The 23,999-nt window shown below is 42.7% G+C and overlaps 1 long non-coding RNA gene across 2 annotated transcripts in view; it reads left to right on the forward strand.

Annotated features, from left to right (window-relative positions):
* Nucleotides 1-3,007: 3,007 nt before the first annotated feature.
* The window catches only part of LOC142365198 (uncharacterized), a 52,574-nt gene continuing 31,582 nt past the window's right edge, over nt 3,008-23,999 (forward strand). For both annotated transcript variants that reach the window (XR_012766395.1, XR_012766396.1), the window contains exons 1-3: nt 3,008-3,293; nt 3,621-3,700; nt 22,297-22,418. This is a non-coding gene — a long non-coding RNA (uncharacterized LOC142365198). The remainder of the gene's footprint in view (nt 3,294-3,620; nt 3,701-22,296; nt 22,419-23,999) is intronic.

A 23,999-nucleotide genomic window follows, 5' to 3' on the forward strand; every position in this document is an offset into this window, starting at 1 on the left:
AAGCGCTTAATAGAGTTTCCTTCTCCCTCCTCCTGTCACACCCCAGAAGAGACAGACTCTTTCAGAACTGCAGCAGTGTATGTCTTCACCAGCACGTTTGCCAGCTCTCGGATGAAACAAGTGGTGGCGGTTAATGGTCCTGCATCTGCTGCTCTAGAGCCATAACAGAGGAATGGTAGTGTTCTTGTCTCTGTTCTTGTGGCTAGCTTTCATTGACCTGAGTGAGAGGATAAGACCCCAAGAGTTTTGTAAAAGCCAAAAGTATTTTGCTACGATGACAACTTCTGAAAGAAGAAAAACTTAAATGTCCTCACAAGTACATCAGAAACAGTTTGCTTGTCCGCAAGTGGTTTTAAGGAATGATTTTTATTGAATTTTCTCTCTTCTATGTATGCTTGTTCTCTCATACTCTTTCTCTCTCTGGGGGGATCAATGCAGACTTATAACAAGGTGAACTTTAAAATAGAAATCACAAAATGATTTTTCTACAGTACTTCAAAAAAGAAAAAAAAAGAAATTCTAACTTGCATAGAGAAACGACAAGTCGCAGCTGTCTAAAGCCTTAGGGGTTTGATGGTTCAGTCTAATTTGCATATGAATAGTTTTCGCATACATATGGTTAGAGAACCACATATAATTTAAGATGTCAAGAATGTCAGCACACAGTTATCCACGTGACAGGTAAATACTTGGTTGCATGTCCAGTTTGGGACAGAAGTCAAGCTGTAAATATTAATGAAGACACTGATTCAGAATGGGACCTGACTTCCAGGTCTAGTAGCTATATTCTACCACTGTTCCCACAATTTGTTGCTTATTTGAATATCTGGCTATATTCACGATGTCCTTTTCACTGTGGAGTTTGTTTCGTAGTAGTGCATCAGGCGGTATTAGTCTGAGTTAGTTTGTCCTTTTTAATCTCCCCTCATGTCTGCTGACTTTGCTCTTGATTATCTTCTTCCTTCTATTCTTTCACAGTCCAGCTAAATACTTTTTTCTCCCTCTGCTTGTCAGCTCCTTTGTTAAGGGTTTGTGCTGATCTCATTGTGCCTCAGTTCCTGATCTTTTAAACTATGCATAGAGGTTTTCTTTCGTAAAATATGTTTGGTCTTTCTGGTCCCTCCTTCTTCACGAGGCCAGATCTGGGTGTTGACTCATTCATTGTAAATTAAATTATTGAAACTGGCCATTTGTGGTCAGATCACCAGCTGCTGCCCAGAAAGGAACTTCTTCTTGGACTCCTTGTTTTGAAGGCTTTGGGATGGCCATGGCTTACTGCATTACACTGTATTCTAATACACCTTTTTCTATAGTTCTCTTTTTCTGCCTGTGGTTATCTATTTAAGTGGAAATGAAATCAGATTCTGACTCTTCTCTGCTGTTTGCATGAAAACATCTCTGTCAAATTCATTTGGCAATCCAATCTATTCCCTATGTGGTCATTATCAGAACTACTCAGACTTGCTTTTAAGCCTGCAAAATGAAAATGTGGAGTATATTAGGTGGGTTTTTTTTTTGAAGTCACCATCGTCAAGCTGGTATCTAGTTTTAAACCTCACCTAATTTACATACATAGGAAACATTCTTCTGCTGAAAACTTGTGTTCTAAGTTCACCGTGGAATTCCATTTACAAAGGTATACCAAATTTAATTGAAAAATATTAAATACTTGATCAATCTGCAAAATGCCCTACTAATATCCAAGTGACCTAGGTTCTACTTTTGGCTTGGCAACAGATTTCCTTTTATGGCCCTGGGTGACTCCCTTAATTTACTCTGTCAACTTCTACGCTTCTGCAAGAGGCAGTTTTATTGCCAAAGGCTCACTACCTTCCCAGGACATTGTAAATAAAATGCACCACTGAAAACGAGTCTTTGAGATATTTCTGTGAGGAGGGACTATCTAATTAGGCAGATAGATGGAGTTAATAATAATTTCCAGACACAAGAAATGGCATACTGACACTTTCAGCAATTTCATTGCCTGTAACCTACCATAGGTCATAAAAAAGATTAAAGTCCCACAGCGAGCCATGGAGAGTCTGTGCTTCTTCATCCTGCTCATTTCTGAGAGTCCTCCTCCTCCTCCTCACTTCTTGATTTAAAAGAAAAATCAACACATTTGATGGCTGGTTTGGATAAAGATATGCTAATCACTGACTGTTTTCAGTTTATAAAGGCTGCTGCATTGTTAGAAATTTCATCCCTAATAGGTGGCTTAGGAAGCCAAAGATAATTTAATTACAGGTGGGACACAGAAATGCTAATGAAAGGAAAACACATTCTTACAGAGCAAAAACCAAAGTATAGAGGGTTTTTTATTTTTTTCCAGTGGAAGATGAGGTCATCGTTAACCGCAAGATGGCTCTCAGAGATAGCTGCCTGCAGCAATAGATTGGGGGTTTATCAGGCTGCCAAGCTGCAGTGTTGGGGATTTTTGAAGTAAGAAGAATGTGAGAGATGCTTGTCCAAATTGTGAGTGAGAAACCAAGCCCTTGGTGAATAAATCCAGTTCAATTTTTAGTGAATCAAATCTAGCTCTGGTTAGAAGCTGGAATTAAAGTTTTTGCCTATGAATACTGTTCTCCTGTCCTGTTCTTTTGATGGGGCCTAAGGTAAAAGCATCTAAAAATAGTGGAGCAAGATAAGAGAAAAAGTGAACATAAACCCTTCCAGTATGGAACTTCAGCCTTCTTTAAGACAGGGATGGTTTCTTACACTGTATTAAGCAGGTTGTCAGTACAAATCAAATGCTATGGTTTTTATTATTAGTGCTATAAAGATCCATTAAGAAACAGGGTAGAGTGACAAATCTTTCTCAGTCTCACATATAAAAACTATTGCATGCAATGGTACTCTCTGTGTATGTGCACATGTAAATATTGCTATCATTCTTGGGCTGATTTTCAGTATTTATTGCATGGAAAAGCTAACACAAAGTATAATTTGCACGTACTAAACTCTCTTCACAGACATGAGAAAGTGCTCATCTCGTCCTTGACTGAGAGAAGCTCTTTACTCAATCGGTATCACTGGTTTTATGCTGAAATCCCACAGGCCAGCTGGATTCTCAGCAGACGGCAGCATGACCTGCTCCATCACATCCCCAAAGCGCTGTCAAACTGACAGCTGTTACTGAGTTTCTTAAAAATACAAAAAAGTGCTCCTGGAGATTACTGTGAGTTATGCGATCTGCACTTTCTAATCCCTGTCTAATCCCAGATGAGAAACTGCTCTTTCCAAGGCAAGTCCCTTACCTCGCATTGCATCTGGGAGCTGTTCTGCTATTAAAGGTAGGGATGCTCAGCTGATACCTCTAAATCTTCATTTTAAAAAGTCGGCGTTACTCATAGATTTCGCCCTGAGTTCTCCTCCCAGTTTCTTATGTCTGCTGTGGCCTTCTCCGTTTCACCTCCGTATGCCCTTTTATTTAGCTGCTTTTAAATGAGCATAAAGATACTGGCTGTCTTTGTAAAACACATTCCGTGCCACAGATGAAAAATGTCTTGTCATGATCTAAGTAGTTATTTTGCAATTGGTTGCTTTTTTTTTCATATTTTTGTCTTTAGCTGATGAGTATGATTTCTGGTTTTGTCTTTATATCTTCCTTTTTATTGCAGAAGAGCTGTCTCGCTCTGATAAATCTTTTTCTGCCCTTTGAGAAATGGGAATGAATGAGGGTGTTGCTGAACCTGAGAAGGTGAGTACACATTTGGATGTACATGCATCTGAAAAAAGCTGTGAATGCTTACTGCACCAGCAGACCTGAAGTAGTAAGCTGGAAACCTGTTCCAAGCAGTAAACTAACTTCAAGGAACAGAGAGAGAGAGAGAGAGATCTTATTCTAAGTTGACAAAGCTTAAGATTCTGCATGTGTGCACCTGCAAGTACATCTGCACACGGAACTGCTCAGAAGCCAACTTTATAACTGTGCAAGCTGTGCTTATATTACACTCAGGAAGAGAGGAAATCTTTATTACTCTTTCTACACTTGAACCTTAATTTATGCTATGATCATCCTTTTGAGTCAATATCAGTACTGAGGCTTTAATTTTGAAGTAATTTAGAATGTTTTTTCTAAAAAGCGGTGGCTTCTTGTCACATTACATAGTGTTCACAATATCTACATCGCAGGAAAAAAAATTTCCTAAAAGACTGACTGCTGTATCAGTCACTTCAACAACTAGGAAATGATAAAATTTAAGTTTCTTCTATGATCTTTATAGCTATCCCTTGAATTACCTCTGTTCAATAGACTCCAAGCTGTCCCATCAATGATACTTATGCTTCTTTTACCTCAAGATTCCAGGCTGAAACTCTTCTTCTGGCTCCTTTTCCCAGGCTTTTTCATCTCATGAACATGAGCTACAGCTCTCTACTGAACCCTCCTTTCCCAGCATCACGTACTGCCCCTTTCTCGTGGTACCCAGGTCTCTTCTATTTTTGCCAAGCAGTTCTGCTGTCTGTGACACGGTAAAGCTTGGAGGTTCCCCTGAGAGCACAGAGCTGTACATGAGGAAAGTCCAGCTCACTGTCACTTCATGACTTTTTGTTTCCCTGCTCTAGTGAGTCTCTGTTGACTTATCTCACACTGGAATTTCCAAAGGCACATAACTTGTCCACTGCCAGATGGTTTTTCTGGGGGGTGACAAAAAGCCCTTTCTGCAGTGCTTCAAATCTGCAAGTTTGAAGCATTGTTCCAAACCAAGGGGTAGGAATGGAACTCATTTGAAAGCTCATGAGAGATTGGTATATTTTAACCTGTGTTTTGGAATCATTCTTGGCTGAAATAATTAATTTGTAAAATGTGCTCAACACAGAAAAGTTCAGACCACAGTCAAAGCAGAAAATTAGTGTCCAATATCTGGAAACTTCTTTCCTGGGAAATTATTAATTTTTAATGTTCTGTATTATCTCCTACTGCAATTAAGTGCTTCCCCTCTAAAATTAGGATTAAAAGCAAATTCTAAAAATTATTTTGTTTCAGAAATCTTCAGATGGCCTTACTGAAGGCTTCATTTTCATAACGTTAAAGCAATTCATTTCCACTTTATCATTTAGACTTCTTTGTATTTCTGCGTATCTTGACACTAATCTACCTCCTCAAAGGGAAGATATATTAGCTTCCTTACGCTCACAACAGTAGCTGACATCCTTTAGAAGCCCTCTTGGTCACCCTTCTTGTGCCTCATTAGATTATATTTGAGGTGGGCTTTGGCTTTCCTGTGCTTACTTATTGCTACATGTTCAGACAGTCTCTATATTCCTGTCAGAGCATCTGACTCTGCTTCTACCTCGTGTACCTTTCTGTTCTATGTCTGAGTTTAGTCAGGAGGTTCTTGTTCTTCCACACAGGCCTCCTGCTACCTCCTGTTCATCAGGATGGACCATTCTCGAGATTGGAATATCTGATCCTTGGAGATCACAGAATCAGAGAATCACAGAATCACAGAATAGTAGGGGTTGGAAGGGACCTCTGTGGGTCATCTAGCTCAACCCCCCTGCCGAAGCAGGGTCACCTACAGCAGGCTGCACAGGACCTTGTCCAGGTGGGTCTTGAATATCTCCAGAGAAGGAGACTCCACAACCTCCCTGGGCAACCTGTTCCAGTGCTCCGCCACCCTCAGAGGGAAGAAGTTCTTCCTCATGTTCAGATAGAACTTCCTGTGCCTCAGTTTGTGCCCATTGTCCCTTGTCCTGTTGCTGGGCACTACTGAAAAGAGTTTGGTCCCATCCTCCTGACACCCACCCTTCAGATATTTGTAAGCATATATTAGGTCCCCTCGCAGCCTTCTCTTCTTCAGGCTGAACAAGCCCAGCTCTCTCAGCCTCTCCTCGCAGGAGAGATGCTCCAGTCCCCTCATCATACGCGTAGCCCTCCACTGGACACTCTCCAGTGGCTCCTTATCTTTCTTGAACTGGGGAGACCAGAACTGGACACAGTACTCCAGATGGGGCCTCACCAGGGCAGTGTAGAGGGGAAGGAGAACCTCCCTCGACCTACTGGCCACACTCTTCCTAATGCACCCCAGGATCCGATTGGATTTCTTGGCAGCCAGGGCACACTGCTGGCTCATGGTCAACCTGTCGTCCACTAGGACACCCAGGTCCCTCTCCAAAGAGCTGCTCTCCAGCAGGTCCGCCCCAAGCCTGTACTGGTGCATGGGGTTGTTCCTCTCCAGGTGCAGGACCCTGCACTTGCCTTTGTTGAACCTCATCAGGTTCCTCTCTGCCCAACTTTCCAGCCTGTCTAGGTCACGCTGAATGGCAGCACAGTCTTCCGGTGTGTCTACCACACCTCCCAGTTTTGTGTCATCAACAAACTTGCTGAGGGTACATTCTAACTCTTCATCCAGGTCATTGATGAAGAAGTTGAACAAGACTGGGCCCAGTACTGACCCCTGGGGAACACCACTAGTTACCAACCTCCCACTAGACTCAGCGCCGCTGATGACAACCCTCTGAGTTCTGCCATTCAGCCAGTTCTCAATCCACCTCACCGACCACTCATCCAGCCCACACTTCCTCAGCTTCCCTAGGAGCAGATCATGGCAGACTGTGTCGAAAGCCTTGCTGAAGTCGAGGTAGACAACATTCACGGCTCTCCCTTCACCTACCCAGCCAGTCATGTCATTGTAGAAAGCTATCAGATTGGTCAGGCATGATTTTCCCTTGGTGAATCCATGCTGACTACTCCTGATAACCTTCTTTTCTTCCACTTGCTTGATGATGGCCTCCAGGATAAGCTGCTCCATCACCTTTCCCGGGATGGAGATGAGGCTGACCGGCCTGTAGTTCCCCGGGTCCTCCTTCTTGCCCTTTTTGAAGATTGGAGTGACATTGGCCTTTCTCCAGTCCTCAGGCACCTCTCCTGTCCTCCAGGACCTCTCAAAGATGATGGAGAGTTGGAGAGTGGCTCAGCAATGACATCCGCCAGCTCTCTGAGCACTCGTGGGTGCATTCCATCGGGGCTCATGGATTTGTGGGCATCCAGATCGCTTAAGCGATCCCTCACGCAGTCCTCCTCGACCAAGGGAAAGTCATCCTCTCTGTGGACTTCTTCTCTTACCTCCAGGGCCTGGGATTCCTGAGGGCCAGTCTTAGCACTGAAGACTGAAGCAAAGAAGGCATTCAGTAGCTCTGCCTTCTCCGCATCCTCCGTCACCAGGACACCCGCCTCATTCAGCAGTGACCCCACATTGTCCCTAGCCTTCCTTTTGCTGCTGATGTAGTTGAAGAAGCCCTTCTTGTTGTTTTTGACATCCCTTGCCAGCTTCAATTCCAGGTGGGCCTCAGCCTTCCTTGTCACATCCCTGCATGCTCTCACCACATTCCTGTACTCTTCCCAAGTGGCCTGCCCCTCCTTCCACATTCCATGGACCTTTCTCTTCCACCTGATCTCCGCTAGAAGCTCCTTGTGCAACCATGCAGGTCTCCTGCCTCCTTTGCTCGATTTCTTTCTCAGGGGGATGCATTGCTCCTGTGCATGGAGGAAGTGACGTTTAAAGAGCGACCAGCACTCTTGGACCCCCCTGCCTTTGAGAGCCCTGGCCCACGGGATTCCTCCCAGTAGCTCCTTGAAGAGGCCAAAGTTAGCCCTCCTGAGGTCCAAGGTTTTGATCTTACTTATCGCCCTGCTTCCTCCAGGATCCTGAACTCGACCATTTCATGGTCACTGCAGCTGAGTCTACGTCCAACCTTCACATCCTCCACCAGTCCCTCCTTGTTTGTTAATACAAGGTCCAGCAGAGTGCCTTTCCTTGTTGGCTCCTCCACCACTTGCATCAGAAAGTTATCATTGATGATCTGTAGGAACCTCCTGGATTGCGCCTGCCTAGCTGTATGGTCTTCCCAGCTGATGTCAGGGTGGTTGAAGTCCCCCATGAGAACCGGGGCCTGTGACTGTGAGGCTGCTTGCAGCTGCCTGTAGAAGGCCTCATCAACCTCCTCCTCCTGGTCAGGTGGCCTGTAAAGGTGGGGAGGTGATTCTGCCCTCTGCTCTGCTCTAGTGAATCCTCACCTGGATTCCTGCATCTGGCTCTGGAGCCCCCAGCACAGGGGAGTACTTCCCTATGGGAAGTGCTTTTGTGTACAGTCCTTACTACAAAGGACAGACCACACACAAAGAGCACCTCACAGCACACAGCTATGCAAGACACATGATGTGTGTCTCCTTCAAAATGCCATTCTCCTATCAAAAGCAGTGATAACTGAAGGCTTAGTTAAGCTTGAGGTCCTTTGAAAATCTAATTCTAGGCTACAAACATTAAAATTATTCAGTTGTCACATCTCCAACTGACTTTTCGTAATACAGTTATTCTTCTCACTTGTTGGCCTCTAAATTAGAGGAGTGTTTGGCTCTCAGCATTTTGAACCCAGTTTCTTTTTCAGAAAAGTGAAGGTGTTTTACTTTAGTAAGAGATGCTTTGTGATTTTCTATTATCTAACTATTAGTGAATCTAATTTTCTCCATATTTTGCTTCTTCTTTTGATTAAAGTTGACATCTCCATTAAATTTTATGGAATCACTCACTTAATGACATACTGCTTCCATTTTGTCTTTCCTCCTTCTACATCTGCCTCTCACTCTAGGACAAATTCTTCTGTCACAGCAGGATGAAAAAACCTGCAGCCAACCAAAAAAAAAAAAGTTTGAATCTCTGTGACTCAACGAGCTTTGCAAGGCTGAAGACAAAAGACATATGAATTTAAATCTCTGTTTTCAAGCAAAGCATTCAATCACTTTGTTCCCATGCTTTGCTATTGATCCTAAATAACACTAAATCCTCCCAGTTTCAATTTTCCAAGGAACAAAGTGGGATTTTTCATAATTTTCTCCAGTATCAATGTGACTTTGCAAGATTGTGAAAAGACTACTGGTCTGCCCTGAGCAGAGCAAAATTTATACAAACAAACTGGGATGATTATGCAGGATCCGTATCATGTGGGTTGTTTTCTTCCAAAGCATATACTTTGGCAGGTGAACTGGAAAGACTGACCACGGCACTGCTTATTTCTGAAATATTCCATTTTGGCTTAAACATGAAACACTACACTCAGCTAAAATTTCCCATTTTCATATTCCCTGGCCCACATGAAAATACATTTATACATTTGTTTTTAAAGTGAAATTAAATGTTGAACCAGTTAATGTTATAAAGCTATTATATACAAGTATATTATTATAAATATGCATTAATCAATAATATTTTAATGATTCTGCTTTTAATATAGGTGTTATACATTTGTTGGAGATCCTCAGCCTTCATGTACTTTTTCCACTGTTGTGTTGTATGTCACCAGGACCTGTTGTCAAATTTAAGTGTTAGGGAACAGTCTCTTCTACGCAGAAACCTCGGCTCGCCAAATCCCCAGTTATCTTGCAGAGCTTGTAGGGGCATAGCGTGTTATATGTGCATTACCACACCCAAAGGGAAGAACATCTTGCTCTTCTTTTCTTGTGAAGAAAGGCTGAGAGACTTGCGGTTGTTCAGCCTGGAGAGGATAGGGCTCTGGGGAGACCTTGTAGCAGCTTTTCAGTACTTAAAGGGGGCCTACAGGAAAGATGGGGACAGACTTTTTAGCAGGGCCTGTGGTGATAGAACAAGGCATAATGGTTTTAAACTAAAAGAGGACAGATTTAGACTGGATACAAGGAAGAAATTTTTTACAATGAAGGCGGTGAAACACTGGAACAATTTGTCCAGAGAGACTGCAGATACCCCATCCCCGACAACATGCAAGGTCAGGTTGGATGGGGCTCTAAGCAACCTGATCCAGTTGAAGATGCCCTTGCTTATTGCGGGGGGTTTGGACTACATGAACTTAAAAGTCTCTTCCAACCCAAACTATTCTATGATTCTGTGATTCTTAAGTCACCTTGAAGATATGGTGGAATATCACTCCATGATTCTATATGCTCAATACAAGTCACATTTAGGCAAAAAGAATAAAAAAAAAAAACAGATGAAGTTTAGAGATACATGTTTAATTTTACATTCCACATCCACTGTGGGCTTCCACTCATATGAGACTCTCTCCTTTGTCCCTGAAGTTCTGTGATACAAAACTTGATCAGGAAGTATTTTATACAATGGTTATACCAACACTTTAGGCCACCATTGGTCAGACATTTGCTGAAAAAGAGGACACGACAGCTGCCTACCTGATCCAAGATCCTCCCTTCATCCAGCCAGATGGAAAACCACACCAAGTAATGGATTTAGGTGAAAGCCAAGCCTGTAAATGAAAAACAGAGGTCAGTGAAGCTGTTCCCCGCTCTGATCACCCTGGGGCTGCACAATGCTAGCTGAAGCACAAGAGAAACATGACAATGACATCCAGCACTGGCAGTAGGAATGGGGAAGGGGATAAGGCTGACCCTGCAGTTTTTGGAGCTGCAGAAGATTAGCACGGTCATGTAACCACTGCTTTAGCTTCCTTCCAACTGCTGATTATCTTGAGTTCATCTAGGGTACTAACAAATGGTTAGCCCCTTGTGAGGTTATTTTTATTTCCATCTGCTGGAAAGGATAAATCATAGGGTGAAACCTCTCTCATGCCCTGAAATCACAAAGATGTGACATTCATTTACAATTCATACAGACATATAACTGATAGTTTTTGCCCTTGTTCATGGCAGACAATGTTAATGTTAAAATGAAAAATGTTGTTTCAAACTGAAAAGACAAAGCATACTTTTTAAATGGTTGAAATAGAACAGGTTGGCATTTACAATGGAAAACAGTTCATTTGTGAAAAGGACTAAAGGAAATGCTCTTACCATTTTTTGAATGGACTCTTTCCCTTTATTTTTTTTTAACTATGCTTGAATCTTCGAGTTAGAAGATGCATACTTTCAACTTCTCTAAATTAATTTTACCAAGCTCCTATTTATCAAAAAAAAAAAAAAGTCTGAAAATGTGTCCAGTTTTACTAGCTGCTTCTTAATCTACCAAGCTAATATATCTCATCCCTTTGTCTGACACAGCAGCAGGTAAGAGGTGGGATATGAAATGCCCCACACTGCTCGACACTGTTCAGTCCCAGAAAATTGCTGTTACCTCGACAGTAGTTATTGTCCATCTGTCTCCAAGCTGCTCTAGGGATGCTTAGTAAAGGTTCACAGTAATTCTGTAAGGTAAGTAAATACTACTACCATTCTGAAATGAAATAAGCCAAGCAAAAAAAAAGAAGTAAAAGTGCTGCCTAACATTAAAAAAACCTGCATGTGTGAGATCCAGGAGCAGAATTGCAAAAATCAGTCTCCTGAGCTTCAGGTACTAACACCAGAAGCAGCTGACAGTCTATGAAGTGGATGAAAATCCTGGTGCTCATTAGGTTAATCACCTGTAGAAATCCTTTTCTGGCAGCTTCTTTCTCTGTTCATTCCAGGTTTCTCTTTGCCTGGTGCATTGTGTAAGAGGTCTCTAGGCTCAATTAGCAGTTTGAGCTATCACTAGAAAACTGAGGAAAATATTTTTTATTAATTGCATGTGTCACCAACTTCACACACACAGTCAGGTGATAAAAGCAGCACACTTCATTTCTGTTTACCAGGAAGCTGATAAGCAGACATTGAAATGGTGCTATTCACATACAGCGGGTTTGGTGCTCTCTTGCGTCACTCTAATGCTGCACCGGAGCCATTCTGCCTCTCAAAGCCTTAGGGTTATTGGCAGCCACAAAGCTGTACTCAGAGACAATGTCAGCCAAGGGAAAGTCAGTTTAGGAACTCATCAGTTAAGGTCTTTTTCTCTGAGCATATGCATTTAGCTTTTCTTTTCCATAGCCTTTGGGTGTTTATACTGGATGCTCTCTGGGTAACAGGTTTCATATTTGAAAAATGTCTAAAAGATAGTGGAAGCTACAGGAAAATATCTAAGAAATAGTCCTCTAAAAGTGAAGGATCAATATATGAATAGTGTTTAGTGGGATGCAGATTCAAACCAACAATTGAGCTGAGTAGAGTTGTGTGCTTGGCTGCATGGAATTTCATGTTTTCAAGCCAGTATATTGCTGCTCTCTATAAGCATATACAAAATACATATACAAAACACTTACATGCACAAAAGCATTCTGTAAGTGTTCATTGCTGTTTTGATTCACTAACTTTCCTCAGCCACTGAAGGCTGCAGTGACTGTGGGTTCACAGGAGAAGCAAGGCCCATGCACAGTAAATGGTATTTCCATGGTATTCTCTTGATGAGGAAGACAAGCCTGAATCAGTGCCTGGCCATGAACACCGTGAACTTTCTTGGAGTAAGCTGGGCTCAGAGTCCATACCCCCAGTCATGCTGCTGAGGCACAAAATGTCTTCTGTCTTCCTTCAGATAACACATCCGTCATTCTTTGTACAGGATTCTTGAAGTGCTTTATTGATGTTTATAAACAAAACCCACTCAATGGCTAAGTGTAGTGTCATTACTGACATTTCAAGGGAACTGTGGGAAAACAACTCTAGGCTTTGGCTGGCTGTGAATTTCAATAATTGGTTCTGTAGTAGTTTAATTCTCTTTGCAGCAGACAGAAGTGGGAAGTTTTGGGAACTGAAAAGTAGCAGTGATGGATCTAAAAGCAAATAGAAGAAATTATTTTATATGCCCATTAGGAAAACCATCTGCGAAACCATATTTTTGGGACAAGAACAGAACAATGTGTTTCTCTTACATTTTGTTACTCTCCTACATTAGCAATAAGAAAAAGTAGGCTTACAACAAATCTCAAGGAAACCTGTAGTCCAATCTCTTGATAAACTGTAGGACCAATACTTCATAGCACCAAATAAGATCTAAAAGTGGGTATCCATGCACAGATATACACCTGGGTTTCCCACCACTCCTACAGGCATATTCTACTCACTCACATCATTCAGATGCCACTCACACACCGCCCATATGTTTACATTTTCATTCCTTTCATGAAGGTCTCCTGTAATTACTCAAGAACAAACTAAATGCACACAGCTGAGAAACTACATTTGGGAGACCAACCGGGATATAAAAACACATAAAGAATAAAATACCTCAGTAAAAAATGAATGTCAAGAAACTAAAAATAATTATTGCAAAAGTAATTAGGTGAAACAAACAAGGCTCAAAAGAAAACAGACCTAAATGAGCTGTAGCTGTAATTGGTGAAACGTGCCAAGACTTGTGTGAATAAAGATAGCAATAAGAGGACAAAAACTTTACACTTAGTTAATAAATCAAAGAGAAACACAATTCCCAGACACATGCGTAAACCACTGTATCTGTGGAGAAAATAATGCCATATGAGAAATGTGCCACTGAATATATTAAGCAGGAGAAACAATTCTGCAGACAAACAAATAGCAAATACCCAGTCATCTCCCAGTTAGAGATATTGACTTTGGCCAAGTATACATCACAAAATGAAAGGAACAAATAAAACAGCACAGCTCTTGGAAACAAAAACAACTGCATTATCCTCCAGAGATTATCAGGAAATAGGTGATGGTGAGAGATTGCGTTGGTTTATGATGTCAGTATTAGATCTATAACCATAGATCCAGCTGAGTAACTATAAAGTCTCACATAAAGCAAGAACATTATTCTTTGATTGTTATAGGCACCTGGAAGATCTCTATGATCTACAGATGAATACCTTACATCTGAATGCATTGTTTGTTCAGACAAACTGGAGCAAATGCCCAGGCTTTTGCAGCTTTACTTACAGACTGATCTTTTGGACAGTTTGAATCAGGGAGAGAAGGAGCATCTGGAGAACAGCAATGGACTACAGCATGGGATGGTAGCTGGAGACTGAAATGCAGCAGTTCTTTGTATCCAGGTGAATAGTACTCAGCCTGAATCCAAATTTCTCCCTTATTGTCACCCTTGTGAAATATTCAGTGCTGCAAAGTTCTGGCTGGTGCACAGAGGTCTCTATAGGTGTTAGCATCCTTGACTAAGGCTGCAGTTATACACCATAAAGCCAGTAATTCGTCCTGTGTTGTGGCCCGGTGAAGAAACAGTATGTCAGTGTGTTTCCTGGGTCTCCAATAAGGACAGTTTAGATAATTCGACTAATGAACACGGTCCCTTCTTCTGGGCCCAAAATTTCCTACAGTTTTTCAAGAAGGAATAAAACCCCATGACAGAAGAGTTTTTATAAACTTGCCCAAATTGTATGTATCATGTTAAATATGTTACTTTAAAAAAAAAGAAGTGGAGGAACAACAATGTAACAAAAACTGTATTAGCAGAAATGCCTCAAAGATATATATTTTTAATGTCTCTAGGATTACTGACTCTGATTTTCTCAAAACTTTCCCTTTATCTCTTTTCTTTCTTCCTGTTCTCATTTCTGACTTTTTTTCTCTTCAGAATCTTCAGCATCAGAACCATAATTTCAATTATCACTTTAGCAATCTAAAGGGGAAAAAAAAGTAAAATAAGTGCAGTATTTTTAGAAAAACATAACTCACTGATATATTCTGATTAGTTTATTTAATTATCTTTAGCCAAATTAATACACAAGTTTCATGGTATTTCCATACACTTTCTTGCCTGGCTTCATGTCTGTATCTACTTTCATTTCTTTGTTTGAAATTTCTTACCTATTCTCAGCCTTACATTGCAGCCTGATGTTTTGTTTGACTTCTGCAGGAAATTCCATACCAGCCATAATTTTTCTGCAAAGAACAAGTGACACTGTGAAAGATAGCAGCCATAGCATGATGATAATATTTTTTAATCCAAAACCCCACTGAACTGGTTCCCCATGCTTCGAAGCTTGGCAAAGCTCAAAAAAGAAGCCCAGTAATTGGCTCAGGCGCTTGTTAAAGAATCCTCCAATCGGACAGTTGCATTGGACTTCCATTCTCTGAAGCCAAAGACATATATTTACGTGAAGAAAAAGATGCCACTAACAGAATCAGGCAAAAAAATAAACAACATTTTATAGGTTGAAAAGGGCTTCTAGACAAACAGAAATATTTCTGAATCCGTATTTGATAGAAAAATACTGCTTTTTTTCACCTGCAATTTTTTTCTAACACCTGCAATTTTAGCTTGCCAAACTTACCTTTATAATTATAATGATATGCAAACCCACAATATTTGCCCAATATAATGAAAAATTAAGTTTATTTAAATAGGGAAATATATTTTCTAATTAACTATTAAAAATGAATTCCAGACAAGATTCTGCAAGAAAAAACAGTGTTAATAGCAAAAATACAACTATATAACTGTACTGGAGAGAAGAGAGGTCTGGGAGACCTGGTTGATCTCATAAGCCTCATACGGGTGACATTATGGTGGGTGTGTACTACAGGCCACCTGACCAGGAAGAGGAAGTTGATGAAGCCTTCTACAGGCAGCTGCAAGCAGCCTCACAGTCACAGGCCCCGGTTCTCATGGGGGACTTCAACCACCCTGACATCAGCTGGGAAGACCATACAGCTAGGCAGGCGCAATCCAGGAGGTTCCTACAGATCATCAATGATAACTTTCTGATGCAAGTGGTGGAGGAGCCAACAAGGAAAGGCACTCTGCTGGACCTTGTATTAACAAACAAGGAGGGACTGGTGGAGGATGTGAAGGTTGGACGTAGACTCAGCTGCAGTGACCATGAAATGGTCGAGTTCAGGATCCTGGAGGAAGCAGGGCGATAAGTAAGATCAAAACCTTGGACCTCAGGAGGGCTAACTTTGGCCTCTTCAAGGAGCTACTGGGAGGAATCCCGTGGGCCAGGGCTCTCAAAGGCAGGGGGGTCCAAGAGTGCTGGTCGCTCTTTAAACGTCACTTCCTCCATGCACAGGAGCAATGCATCCCCCTGAGAAAGAAATCGAGCAAAGGAGGCAGGAGACCTGCATGGTTGCACAAGGAGCTTCTAGCGGAGATCAGGTGGAAGAGAAAGGTCCATGGAATGTGGAAGGAGGGGCAGGCCACTTGGGAAGAGTACAGGAATGTGGTGAGAGCATGCAGGGATGTGACAAGGAAGGCTGAGGCCCACCTGGAATTGAAGCTGGCAAGGGATGTCAAAAACAACAAGAAGGGCTTCTTCAACTACATCAGCAGCAAAAGGAAGGCTAGGGACAATGTGGGGTCACTGCTGAATGAGGCGGGTGTCCTGGTGACGGAGGATGCGGAGAAGGCAGAGCTACTGAATGCCTTCTTTGCTTCAGTCTTCAGTGCTAAGACTGGCCCTCAGGAATCCCAGGCCCTGGAGGTAAGAGAAGAAGTCCACAGAGAGGATGACTTTCCCTTGGTCGAGGAGGACTGCGTGAGGGATCGCTTAAGCGATCTGGACGCCCACAAATCCATGAGCCCCGATGGAATGCACCCACGAGTGCTCAGAGAGCTGGCGGATGTCATTGCTGAGCCACTCTCCAACTCTCCATCATCTTTGAGAGGTCCTGGAGGACAGGAGAGGTGCCTGAGGACTGGAGAAAGGCCAATGTCACTCCAATCTTCAAAAAGGGCAAGAAGGAGGACCCGGGGAACTACAGGCCGGTCAGCCTCATCTCCATCCCGGGAAAGGTGATGGAGCAGCTTATCCTGGAGGCCATCATCAAGCAAGTGGAAGAAAAGAAGGTTATCAGGAGTAGTCAGCATGGATTCACCAAGGGAAAATCATGCCTGACCAATCTGATAGCTTTCTACAATGACATGACTGGCTGGGTAGGTGAAGGGAGAGCCGTGAATGTTGTCTACCTCGACTTCAGCAAGGCTTTCGACACAGTCTGCCATGATCTGCTCCTAGGGAAGCTGAGGAAGTGTGGGCTGGATGAGTGGTCGGTGAGGTGGATTGAGAACTGGCTGAATGGCAGAACTCAGAGGGTTGTCATCAGCGGCGCTGAGTCTAGTGGGAGGTTGGTAACTAGTGGTGTTCCCCAGGGGTCAGTACTGGGCCCAGTCTTGTTCAACTTCTTCATCAATGACCTGGATGAAGAGTTAGAATGTACCCTCAGCAAGTTTGTTGATGACACAAAACTGGGAGGAGTGGTAGACACACCGGAAGACTGTGCTGCCATTCAGCGTGACCTAGACAGGCTGGAAAGTTGGGCAGAGAGGAACCTGATGAGGTTCAACAAAGGCAAGTGCAGGGTCCTGCATCTGGAGAGGAACAACCCCATGCACCAGTACAGGCTTGGGGCGGACCTGCTGGAGAGCAGCTCTTTGGAGAGGGACCTGGGTGTCCTGGTGGACGACAGGTTGACCATGAGCCAGCAGTGTGCCCTGGCTGCCAAGAAAGCCAATCGGATCCTGGGGTGCATTAGGAAGAGTGTGGCCAGTAGGTCGAGGGAGGTTCTCCTTCCCCTCTACACTGCCCTGGTGAGGTCTCATCTGGAGTACTGTGTCCAGTTCTGGTCTCCCCAGTTCAAGAAAGATGAAGAGCTACTGGAGAGAGTCCAGCGGAGGGCTGCAAGGATGATAAGTGGACTGGAACATCTCTCCTGCGAGGAGAGGTTGAGGGAACTGGGCTTGTTCAGCCTGAAGAAGAGAAGGCTGCGAGGGGACCTTATAAATGCCTACAAATATCTGAAGGGTGGGTGTCAGGAGGATGGGGCCAAGCTCTTTTCAGTGGTGCCCAGTGACAGGACAAGGGGCAATGGGCACAAACTGAGGCACAGGAAGTTCCGTCTGAACATGAGGAAGAACTTTTTCCCTCTGAGGGTGGCGGAGCACTGGAACAGGCTGTCCAGGGAGGTTGTGGAGTCTCCTTCTCTGGAGATATTCAAGACCCGCCTGGACAAGGTCCTGTGCAGCCTGCTGTAGGTGACCCTGCTTCGGCAGGGGGTTGGACTAGATGACCCACAGAGGTCCCTTCCAACCCCTACTATTCTGTGATTCTGTGATTCTGTGACCTGCTGGCCATGCTTCTTTTGATGCAGCCCAGGATATGGCTGGCCTTCTGGTCTGCGAGTGCACGCTGTCAGCTCATGTCCAGCTTCTCATCCACCAGCACTCCCAAGTCCTTCTCCACGGGACAGCTCTCAATCACTTCATCCCCCAGCCTTTACTGATATCGGGGTTTGCCCTGACCGGGTGTGGAAGCCTGCACTTGGCCTCGTTGAACCTCAAGAGGTTCACACAGGCCCATTTGTTGGGCTTGTCCGGGTCCCTCTGGATGTCATCCCATCCCGCAGGTGTGTTGACCACACCATGCATCTTGGTGTAATCTGCAAACTTGGTGAGGATGCACTCGATCTTGCTGTCTGTGTCACTGATGAAGATATTAAACAGTACTGGTCCCAATACGGATCCCTGATGGATGCCACTTGTCACCAATCTCCATCTGGACACTGACCCATTGACCACTACCCTCTGGATGCGACCATCCAACCAATTCCTCATTTACTGAACAGTCTGCCCATCAAATCCATATCTCTCCAACTTAAAGAGAAGGATGTTGTGGGGGACTGTGTCAAAGTCCAGATAGACAACATTTGTAGCTCTTCCCTTCTCCACTGATGCAGTCACTCCATCACAGAAGGCTACTAGGTTGGTCAAGCAGGAATTGCCCTTGGTGAAGCCATGCTGGCTGTCTCGGATCACCTCTCTGTCCTCCACGTGCCTTAGCATAGCTGCTAGGAGGATCTGTTGCATAATCTTTCCAGGCACAGAGGTGAGTCTGACAGGTCGGTAGTTCCCAGGGTTCTACTTCCTACCGTTTTTAAAAATGGGTGTGATGCTTCCCTTTTTCCAGTTACTAGGGTCTTTGCCTCACTACCGTGACTTTTCAAATATCATGGAGAGAGGCTTGGCAACTACATCAGCCAGCTCCCTCAGGACTCTGGGACGCATCTTGTCAGGTGCCTTAGATTTCTGTATGTCTGGATGCTGGGAGTCATTGTGGCTTAGAGAAGTGATTACGTCTTGGGGAGCAAATTGTTCTTATTGGGGTTTTTGGTTGCAGTGAGTGAGAAACAGGCAGTGTTCAACATCATTTGGAGGATGCAGAATATTACCTTCTCTCCCTCTATATATGCGTGTGCCCTGTGTATGGAGTAAACCAAACTCTCCTTCTATCTGCTTATCACCCCCACCACCTACCTGGCTTCTGAGATAGTGTGTTTGCCACACCATCCCACAACTTTCCTAAATATCAGACAGCAATTCAGATCACCTTTACGTAGCTGCAGTGTGCTAAAGGCAAAACAAGTGGGAAAGCATACAATATGATGTCTGGATGTCCTCCTCATCACTTCTTATTGCCTGAGAAACCATCTTAGAGTAAAGCACACTGTAACACCAGTAACTCAGGTAATTATTTTTTATAAGGCTTGAGCACATGAATAAGATTACATTCCCCATGTTATAATACTGAAGTCAGTGAAGCTTTCACAGAAATCAGGTTTCTTGAGATGCATCAGTTTTGCAAGACTAGCTCTAGAAAGCAAAAATATGGATAGACATGGATATACTCAACTAGAAGGGACCAGAAACTCTGGAGTAATATGAAATAAAACAACCTCCACCCTAGTAATCAGCTAGCCAGGTGTCACTACTATGCTCATAAAGAAAGAATATCTAAGAGAGAAAGAAACTCCAAAACAAAGCTGCTGGGCTGCTGCACGGTCTTTGCAAAGAAAGGGTTTTCTGACAGCTGGACTCCCTCTGACTTCATTTTGGGGTGTATAATTGATGTAATAAGAATAATCTATTTGTTTACATTTTAGAGAAGTTTAACGAGTGGTACTGTCTTAGTAAAGACAGAAAAGCAAGCCACCAAACACCAAGCTGCTGCCAGGAGCAGCAGGGCACCCCAGGAAGAGGATTCTAGTAGTGAACGACAGAGTTGGTATTTTGACTTGTTCAGGGATAAAATTACTCTCGACTTATGCTTCCATTCCTGTCAGGTCATCTGAGTTATTCTGCATTGGCAGTCATGTAAGTGATAGGAAGTTGGAATTCAAAGTCACATTTTTGGAATATTCCTCCTGTATTAAATTCTGAACAGCCTCATGCTTGTGAACGGCCTTACTCAAGCTTACTCCAGTGGTACAGGCAACTAGCACAAATTGTCCCCTTTGCTAGTGTAGTACGTTTTGTTTGAGGTTCTCAAAGAGCTCTGCAAAGCTTAGAAAGTTTCACAACTTTAAGTATTACCCTTCTTAATGCCTGAGAAAGCTAGGAGGAAGAAAATGTAAGCGAACGTACTTAGAGGTATCCACTGTTTTTGATTACAGTATTATTCTTATATATCAAACAGACAGAGCTGAGCTTGGCTACTCTTCCCTGTTTCAGGATCACTAGGAGACCTCAGCACATGCCCAATGCTGCATGCTGCATGCTGCAGTCCTTGCGTGCCCAGTCTGTGATGCACACAAACTTGTTGTTCTGAGGTGCTGAGTCCTTAATCATATCAATGGGATTCAAGAGCACTCAGGCTGCTACTCAAACAGATGAAGGAGTCTTTTGTAACCACTTCAAGGTGGTACCACGGAGTTCATTGCTCTTGCTTTTGTGGTTAAGATTTCCTGAAGGGAAAAATTGAGAGCTTGTGGAGTCAACATAGCAAGCTGGAAACACACAGGTTTAACCTGAGTACTAGTAACACATGAAGTAATACTGATCCCTGCATGTATGATTCTAATCGAACTGCTGGAAAACTGACAGTGAGACAGAAGCTGATCTCAAACCCAAGGCACAGGGCCCGCTGCGGGTGCTTTGGTGTGGGTGACTACAACACGCTGTTGAATGAGAAATGTTTCCAGGACTGCTGCAACATCTGTGCTTTGTTCAACAGATCTCTTCATTCCTCCAGTCTACTTGGGCTCTGCCCTTGCTCCCCATTCCTGGCCCTACCTGAAAAATTACTTATTGGCCAGCTGATTTTGTGATCAGCTATTTACTTTAGTGATGACATCTCATTTTCATACCCTCATGACTGACTTTTGAATCTGTTTTATGGCTAATTAGCATTATCCTTTACCCTCCATGTACTGGAAAATCCTAGTATTCTGGCAGTTTTTATTGATGCACTACCTTTGGGCACCATAATCATCATTTTACAGTCCTGGTCATCACATCTTTCTTTTTTTTTTAGTAAAAATCCCTGATATAGTTCCTAGTCTGTTTTATTCAAGGACATGTTCTCATTACAAGACTAATTTGAATACTCTTAAGATAAGAATTATACTTTTTTTAAGGACTCAGGGAGAAATTACCATCCACACCTCATGCTTTTCTGATATTCAGATCTTGCTGTGTCCATGGATTTTATGTGCTCTTATACCCACAGATCTTGTTAAGTTGTAGAGCCTGAGTACGTGTGCTCGAGCCACTTTATAGATGAAGTTTCATATCAATCTGGACTTAGTTTGGATGGGCTTTCTTTTTTTTTTAACTTTTATTTGTGTATTGATTTGCTCCTTTGCCTCATCCGTGAATGGTCACCATCTTCTGTTATTCTGTTTATATGTAAAAATGTATTTTAATTTCTTGATGGTAGAAAGACATTTGCTATATGTGAGTTTGCTTTCACTAAATGATGCCAAACCACTAGTATTAGGAAGAGGTTAAGTGGAAGTCGAACTAACTGATGCAGAACAACATTGCTTAGGGCGATATTGTTATAGCTTGAGTAAATTTGTATCTTCATACAGTCACGATGCCCACTGACACTGAAACCGTTTGCAAGGAGCTAACTGAAAATTTCTTATTCTGCCTTCAAACTGTGCTGGTATTGCCAGAACTGTTTGCGTTCTCTGGCCATCTAACTGAATTTGTCAAGTTCAGATAAAAAGTCTTGCAGTCATTTTTGCTGTGTTATGGCCACACAATATTTGCCTTGTCTAACATTCTGCTGTCTAAGGCTGGGCAGTGAAAGTGAATCAACTGGGTATTTTGTAGATATGGTGGATTCATAAGATTTTATAATTTGATGCTAAATGGGTTCTCTCTTTGCCCATTTGATACATACTGGGTTACTTGTTGGTATAAGTGTCTTATCTCAGGTGGTAGCTACTAACAATTAGCCTTCTCCTGGCTGAGATCATTGACTTTGGAAACAGAGCAATACAATTCACTGAGCAGGAGGAAAATGAGTTTGCTGACAGACATTTTTGATTGTGATAACCACAGACCAGATGGATATGCCCCAGTCCAACTGCATGGTAATTTGCTTCTGGCCTGATAGCTTGCTGAGTTTTTCAAATGTCAGAGAAAACCAGAGAATAAAGCTGTGTTAATCTCAAAAAGCATGAAGTTCTTGGAATTGTTAACATTGCTGCTGCTGTGTGCTGTTAGGGAGGCAGATACAGGTGCACATTTATGACTTATGCCATGAACTCTCATCACAATCAATCTGCATCTCTTACAGCAAGAGATCTAATGCCACTCTTAGGAGTTTCTGCATGACTGCGGAAGATTAGATCACCTCTTCCTTGACAAATGGTGCTCTGAAGACATGTGACAGGAGATACTGCTGGTGCAATGCCAAGAGTAAGTGCTTCTCCATGATCAGAATTTCCCCATGCAACAGACTGTGGAACTCCTTGCCAAAGAGTTTTGCAGGTACAAGAAATTTACAAGGGCTTAATGGAAGATGGGAGAGGAACTTGGTAGAGATATTAATTTGTGGTTGCTAAATAAACTACAAAATTCTCAAGAAATCCATGGAGAAGTATTAGAGTAGAAAGTATCATCCTTGCTTGTCCAGGTCTCACTTTTCCTAGATTTCCACTAGTCACCACTGTTGAATACAGAAAGCTGGACTAAATGAGCTCTGAAGACAGGATATAGTCCTATGTTTCTTCTAGCTCTCACCATGTCCCGTCCAGCTCAATACTCCACTCTTTCCCCATCCAGTCTACATTTTAGGACTCTGCAACTTTTCCAGTAAAGGAACTTCCTAAGACAGCCACTGTATTTGGCTTTTCCTGTAACCTGTAATGTTTAATTGCAGCTGTTCCAAGCACCACACAAGAAGAGCCTTGATTGTCCATCAGGACACTTCATATGAATATTCTATCACGCTTTGTTTAGCGGGGGAACCTTTCATATCAACATGCCATTGTTTTGGGTGTTATCAATCCATGTACTCTCTTGTCTTCCACCATTTTTTTGCCATTTGTTTTGGGAATTCTCTAAGAACTTGCTACTTGACAAATTGAACACCAAACACCATTATTTTTCCCACAATTATGGTTTCCAAATTTTGTCTTGAATCTGTCAATAACTCATATTTTTAAACGCTTTTGAGAAAATAAATTACCTGTAATAAATTATTCTGTCATTAAAATACATTTGATAGTTTTGACACTTGTGACTCACTGACCTTCGTTCACATTGCAAACACTGTGCTGGACATGTAATGACTAGAAATTAATATTTGAGACAGACTTTGTACAGGCGTGTAGGATTACATATGTTGCATATCAAGTTTGAGGCACACCATCAAGTTACAAGAGGCTTAACATTGGTATAATCAATGGTCTTAAGAATCCGTTACTGGGTGAACCCGCAGAAGTGACTGGGTGAGCTAGATGCTATAGATATATAGAGTCTGATAGTTTTATTTATCTGGACAAACATTTCTACTGAAGGTGACTGTTTTATATCAAAACAATTCTCAGCATGAGTAAGAAGGCAGACTGATGTCACTGTCCTGGCCTGGAATGTACAGTCATAACATTAGTGAATATGTGGATCATGCAAGTAATCACACTGATGTCAGTAGCTCTTCAAAATGAAGAAGGTTGAACAGATCAGTTCTTAGACTCATAACAGCCTCCCAATGTGCTGCTCACATCCTCTGTACTTAAAACATCATCTTTGCATGTGGCCTGCTGGGTCCATCAAAGTAGTGAGTTGAAGCAAATATAGATGAAGCCAAAGGGCTAGAAGAGAGAATACTGAGAAAAAAAGCATTTGAAGACATGAGAGGAGGTTAGCTCTACGTCCTGAAGAGTTCATGCTAACGTTATGAGTCCCACCTCTTGTAAAGGGTTTGTGGTCTACAGTTGCCTTTGCAACATACTGACTAGCACATTGAGCATGTTCTGAGAAATCAGACTGTGGCTG

This window comes from Opisthocomus hoazin, chromosome 2 (genome assembly GCF_030867145.1).
Source record: "Opisthocomus hoazin isolate bOpiHoa1 chromosome 2, bOpiHoa1.hap1, whole genome shotgun sequence".
NCBI lineage: Eukaryota > Metazoa > Chordata > Aves > Opisthocomiformes > Opisthocomidae > Opisthocomus > Opisthocomus hoazin.